We start from the raw sequence: 6,870 nt of genomic DNA on the forward strand, positions 1-6,870 counted from the left end.
TGAGAGCTTGCTGTGTATCACATCAAAAGATAGTGCAAGACCTATCTTTTCACGCGCCGTGTAAAACAGGAGACCGAAAACCTTCACGTTGGTGCTATTTTTCCAGGCGTGATTATTTTATGCAACAAAAAAATCAGTCGTCTGAATGAACCCATTGAAATCCAATGCTTCACATGGGCGCGTTTTATGGGCGATTTTTTTACACGCCAAAATACCTGCTTAAATATAGTCATCTGAATAAGCCCTGAATAGCAGAGAGCTAGATCTTCACCTTCTGATCTGTAACATGCCAATACTAGGGCAGATTTACCAATGAAAATGCACCAAAGAACTGTCTGAGGCTGCATTCACACGAACGTATATCGGCTCGGTTTTCACGCCGAGCCGATATACGTTGTCCTCGTGTGCAGGGGGAGGAGGCTGGAAGAGCCCAGGAGCAGGAACTGAGCTCCCGCCCCCTCTCTGCCTCCTCTCCGCCCCTCTGCACTATTTGCAATGAGAGGAGGCGGAACGGGGCGGGGCTAAGTTCTGGGAATTAGCCCCGCCCCCGTTTCGCCTCTCCCCATTGCAAATAGTGCAGAGGGGTGGAGAGGAGGCAGAGAGGGGGCGGGAGCTGAGTTTCTGCTCCTGGGCTCTTCCAGCCTCCCCCCTCTGCACACGAGGACAACGTATATAGGCTCGGCGTTAAAACCGAGCCGATATACGTTCGTGTGAATGCACCCTCAGGGCGCATTCAGAAGACCGTATATAGGCCGGGTATTCACGCCAGCCGATATACGGCGTCTCTCTCTGCAGGGGGAGGAGGCTGGAAGCGCCGGGAGCAGTGCTCTGAGCTCTCGCCCCCTCTCTGCCTCCTCTCCACCCACTCTCCACCCCTCTGCACTATTTGCAATGAGAGGAGGTGGGACAGGGGCAGGGCTAAGTTCTGGGAATTAGCTCCACCCCCGTCCCGCCTCTCCCCATTGAAAATAGTGCAGGGGGGCGGAGAGGAGGCAGAGAAGGGGCGGGAGCTCAGAGCACTGCTCCAGGTCTTCCAGCCTCCTCCCCCTGCAGAGAGGGACGCCGTATATCGGCCGGTGTGAATACCCGGCCGATATACGGTCGTCTGAATGCGCCCTTAGGGATCTTGCACAGGTGATGGAATTATGCACAAACTGCAGTAAATTCTGCACTAAAATCTGCAGGCTACCTGCAGATTTTGAGGGGGAATTGAAAATGGCTTAAAACCTGCCTGCAATTCTGCTTCAAAATCCACAGAAATACTTACACACAATTTCATCCTGTGAGAAAGCCCCCCCCCCCCCCCCCCACACACACACATTACATGCTTTGTACCTCAAGCTTGCTGGCGTTTTTGTGATCATTGGATTGTAGCAACAATGTGACCACATTCACTTACAGGACTGTCAGCACAAATGAACAAATACTACATTTAAAGACCCTCAGACTGTATTGTATTTTATATTTCAGCATTGGTTTTCAGTTGCAATAACCTCGGGCTGCATTGTTTTTTTTAAGAAAAAAAATCAAATGAATGGAAAAAAAACATCAGAAAATGCCACAAAATAATGCCCAGTTTTCCCTAAAAATGCTACATGTGAAGCCCACCCTAATAGGGCATGAGATGGAGCATAAAATCAGAGGCACATAGTACAGTACAGGCTCATAGCAGTCTCCAGCCACTAATCCGTATTACAGCAGTGTGCACGAGGTCTTAATCAAAGGAATTTACTAATTAGATATCTACTCAGTCTTCCAGTCTGCTGAAATTTTACATTATATTTCAGTTCTGTGCTGGAAACAAGCGCCGGGTTATCTGTGGTTGGCACTGTTGGCAGGCAGAACTGGAGACCATACAGTCTCATCGGATTTAAATGTAGGACTATCCTAGGTTCATGTCTGACCAGGAACAACATCTGCATGGAGTTATTATGTTCTCTCGTTTTTGTGTAAATTTCCTTCTACACTTCAAATCAGTCCTATCACATTGCGCTGATATGAGTGATAGAGAAATCACTGGGGGCTGTGACTGATGTCAGTCATTTATACAGGGCGGTTTGCTTAACTAAGGCGGGATTCACACAGATGAACGCAATATCGCACTTGCCAATGAGCGTTTTACACTCATTCAAAAACGCCTCGTATCACTTCTGTGAAATTGCGATCCTCATGTGCGTTTTCATGTGCACTATTTGCAATGAGAGGAGGCGGAATGGGGCGGGGCAAAGATCCGGGAATTAGCCCCGCCTCCATCCCACCTCTCCTCATTGAAAATAGTGCAGGGGGGTGGAAAGGAGGCAGAGAGGGGGTGGGAGCTCAGAGCACTGCTCCCGGCTCTTCCAGCCTCCTCCCCCTGCAGAGAGAGACGCCATGTATCAGCTGGGCGTGAAAACCCAGCCGATATACGGTCGTCTGAATGCACCCTCAAGCTGTGTTGTGGCTGAATCGGTATAACCACAGGGGGCAGTTGGTTACAGCTAGCAGAGATTGCAGTCGGTAGGACAGGGAGCATGTTATCAGGTAGAGTACAGAGGGGTTTAGTTTAGGAGATGTAGTATGCCTCCCTGAAGAGGTGCGTTTGTAGAGCACGCCTAAAGTTTTCCGAGTCATGGATTCCACTGAATTCTTATTGGTGGTGCGTTCAGGTGCTGCTCTGGAGAAGTCTTGGAGGTGGGAATGAGAGGTTTGAATTAAAGGGATACTCAGTCTGATTTTGTTAGCGGAGCAGAGGGACCGGGCTGGTTGGTGGACTGAAATGAGGGAGGCAATGTAGGCCGAGCAGTGCTGGGGAGAGCTTTATGGATGAAGGTAGTGAGTTTAAAGGAGATGTCCCGAGGCAGCAAGTGGGGTTATACACTTCTGTATGGCCATAATAATGCACTTTGTAATATACATTGTGCATTAATTATGAGCCATACAGAAGTTATAAAAAGTTTTTTACTTACCTGCTCCGTTGCTAGCGTCCTGGTCTCCATGGTGCCGACTAATTTTTGGCCTCCGATGGCCAAATTAGCCGCGCTTGCGCAGTCCGGGTCTTCTGCTGTTCTCTATGGGGCTCCGTGTAGCTCCGTGTAGCTCCGCCCCGTCACGTGCCGATTCCAGCCAATCAGGAGGCTGGAATCGGCAGTGGACCGCACAGAAGAGCTGCGGTCCACGAAGATAGAGGATCCCGGCGGCCATCTTCAGCGGTAAGTATTGAAGTCACCGGACCGCCGGGATTCAGGTAAGCGCTGTGCGGGTGGTTTTTTTAACCCCTGCATCGGGGTTGTCTCGCGCCGAACGGGGGGGGGGGTTTAAAAAAAAAAAAACCCGTTTCGGCGCGGGACATCTCCTTTAAATTGTATTCTGTATTTAAAGGGGTTGTCTCGCAAAATCAAGTGGGGTTATGCACTTCTGTATGGCCATATTAATGCACTTTGTAATATACATTGTGCATTAAATATTGGCCATACAGAAGTTATTCACTTACCTGCTCCATTGCTAGCGTCCTCGTCTCCATGGTTCCGTCTAAATTCGCCGGCGGCTTGCTTTTTTAGACGCGCTTGCGCAGTCCGTTCTTCTGCTCTGAGCACGAGCCGCTTCAGTGTGCTCGCCGCTACAGCTCTTCTGCGCATGCGCAGACGAGCTGTATCTTCTCGGGAGCGCGCTGGAGCGGCCATTCTGCTACCATCCTCTCTTAGAGGAAGGTGCAGAAACTTGAGCCGCCCAGCTGTGCCGCCCAGCCGCCCAGGTAAGTGATGGGTGACGGACTGACGGGGGTGACGAGTGACGGACTGCCGCTGTGGCCCCGGAGTCTGCCGCTGTGGCCCCGGAGCCTACCGCTGTGGCCCCGGGGCCTACCGCCGGCGGCCATCTTGGGGAAACTTTTTATAAGTTGCTGAAACGCTGGAACTGTAAGTAGAAACCGGCTAGAAAAGTCATTTACACGGGTGCTTAGTAATGTATGCTTAATAAGGGGGACTGGGCAAAAAAAAAATGTCACTGCTTCCTCGAGACAACCCCTTTAACGGCTGTTAGGTGATGTATTGTTTTTTTTTGTTTTTTTTTTAATTTTCATGCAGCTAGAGCTTATTTTCAGGGTAGGGCTTATATTTCAAGAACCCTCTTGAAAATCCCGGCAAAAGAGCATAACAAGGTCATGCAACTTTGTAGCGAAATAATCGCAATATTGCCACAAGAAAATGCAATATTGCACAATCGACCGATCTGATATGGCGTCACCTGTGTGAAAGAGGCCATAAGCAGAAAATATTACACCTGCCCAATTAATAAGAGGTTCACTGCGGGCCCTGACCCACACTGCCTGGACTTGCCGTCTTTTATCTACCAGTAACCTGCACCGGACTTACATCTCACCCAGATTCTGTGTGATTTTCATACGCTTACAATGTGCTTTTCCATTTTCACAAGAGATTTGGTACGGCTGTGGGCCAGTTGTTCGTCAGCGGCCAGGTGTCACTCTGCCGGCAGGGCAGTGATGAAGTACTGATGACATATGGTTGTAATGTCATCTGCAACACATCCATCATACAGATCTGTGTTACAATATGCTCGCCTGAAGCCGGCCTAAGGCTGCCGCCTTCACACTAGTCATACAATCGTGGGATTTTTGTGCGATGCCAGAGTGAGTGAAAATGCTGAATTATGACACCCATGCTTTTCACTGGTTTCATTCCCATTTGTGATGTTTTCACTCCTGCAATGTTGTGATAGAAAAAAAAAATCGCAGCATGCTTATCTTTCTGCATGTTGCCATTTTTATCGCCCATGCTTCCCTATGGAGCCCCCTTTTAATCGCATCACACGAACTTGCGATTTTTGTCTGATGCATTTTTAACATTAGAAACTCCTATTGATTTTCGCGCAAAAAAAACAAACTCACACGATTTTATCGCAGGCGGCAGCGATGCACAATGTTTCTCAAGAAAAAGCATCGCTGAAGCTCAAAAGTCACCAAAACACATTGGGATTTTCTCGTGGTAAAGTGTGAAGGAGCCTTTAGAGTGCTTCTCATGCGCATCCATTTTTCACGCAGGTTTTTCACTTCTCCGCACTTCCTGTTTTTCCATGTGGTCCCTGAAGTAACGTGTGAGCCGTGAATCAGCCCGATATCGCCCTCGCCATCCTTCTGAAAACCCCTGGATGCGAGCCGTTTTCACATGGAAACAGCCTCACATGCCAGTGGGGCTGTCACAGCTGCAGCAGGGGAGCGCCATCTTCTCCCATTGCTTCCAATGGGGCGGGCGCGGAAAACAATGGACAAGATCGCAAAGAGAAAAGGCATGCTGTGATTTTTTTCACGCATCGCAGTAAAGAAAACATCGCTAATGAGAATAGAACCATTGAAATCCACCGGTTCATAATCATGCGTTCTCACTCATCCTCACCAGTGAAGGAGCCCATACAACCACATCGCTCCACCCTGTAAACAGCAGTGAGCCTTACCGCCCGCTGCCTTATGGCTCCCGCAGAGAACAATGGGCGTTTCTTGAACAAGACTCACACAGACACGGGGCAGGCAGGGTTTTTTATTTCAAACTCAGACTATGGCCTCCTTCCCACGAGCGTGACGGGGTCCGCCGCGTAATATTACGCAGTGAAGCCCGTCACGGCGCCCCCCAGAGCCCCTATACTTACCTGCGGGAGATAGCGTGAAATCGCTTCCCCGCCCACCACCGCCCGTCACCGCCCACCACCGCCGCGTCACCGAGCGTGTCACGTGACGCGGCCGGCCGCGTCATTTGGCGTCAGATGACGCGCGGCGGTGGGCGGGAAAGCGTTTTTTCACGCTATCTCCCGCTGGTTACAGCGGGAGATAGCGTGAACGGACGGCTTCCATTGACTGCAATGGAAGCCGTCAGTGCGTACAGCCCGTCCTCACCCGCAGAAAATAGAGCATGCTGCGGGTGAGGACGGGAGAAATCGCGGTGCGTAATTCCGCGCTGGAATTACGCATCGTGAGCATTGTGCTATTAGGTTCAATAGAACCTAATAGCTGCGGGCAACGCAGCGGATTTTCGCCGCGAATTACGCGGCGGAAATCCGTTCGTGGGAAGGAGGCCTATCAGTCCTATAAATAAAATGGCCTGTGTGAATTAAACCGCTCAAATTGGTGCTTTTTCCATGGGAGTTTTCCATCTTGGAATCGGAGCGGCGATATGACCGATGTGTGGCGGCGCTCCGGTCAGCGGATATCAGCCCCGTATCTGCAGGCGGTAATACGGCGCTGATGTACATCTACGTATCTGGTCACATGGCTGTACTTTCCACACATATTACAGTACGGCGGTCTGCAGCCGGAGGGGGTCTCACACACAGCAGTGGCAGAAGCCCCTCAGGAGCAGCTCATCCCCTCCTGTATGACCATGGCCACAGTGGGCAAGGCGCCTTCTGTTTGCTCACGAGGTGATAGAGCCGCTGTGTGTGACCGTCCCCCAACCGCCGGGTCCCTCCTCCCGTGAGGTGATAGAACCGCTGTGTGTGACCGCCGGGTCCCTCCTCCCGTGAGGCGATGGAGCCGCTGTGTGACCGTCCCTCTCCCCGGTGACCGCCGGTTCCCCTCCTCCCGTGAGGTGATGGAGCCGCTGTGTGTGCCCGCCGGCTCCCCTCCTCCCGTGAGGTGATGGAGCCGCTGTGTGTGACCGCCGGCTCCCCTCCTCCCGTGAGGTGATGGAGCTGCTGTGTGTGACCGCCGGCTCCCCTCCTCCCGTGAGGTGATGGAGCTGCTGTGTGTGACCGCCGGCTCCCTCCTCCCGTGAGGTGATGGAGCCGCTGTGTGTGACCTCCGGTTCCCCTCCTCCCGTGAGGTGATGGAGCCGCTGTGTGTGACCGCCGGCTCCCTCCTCCCGTGAGGTGATGGAGCCGCTGTGT

The sequence above is a fragment of the Eleutherodactylus coqui genome, chromosome 5 (assembly GCF_035609145.1).
Source record: "Eleutherodactylus coqui strain aEleCoq1 chromosome 5, aEleCoq1.hap1, whole genome shotgun sequence".
Lineage (NCBI taxonomy): Eukaryota > Metazoa > Chordata > Amphibia > Anura > Eleutherodactylidae > Eleutherodactylus > Eleutherodactylus coqui.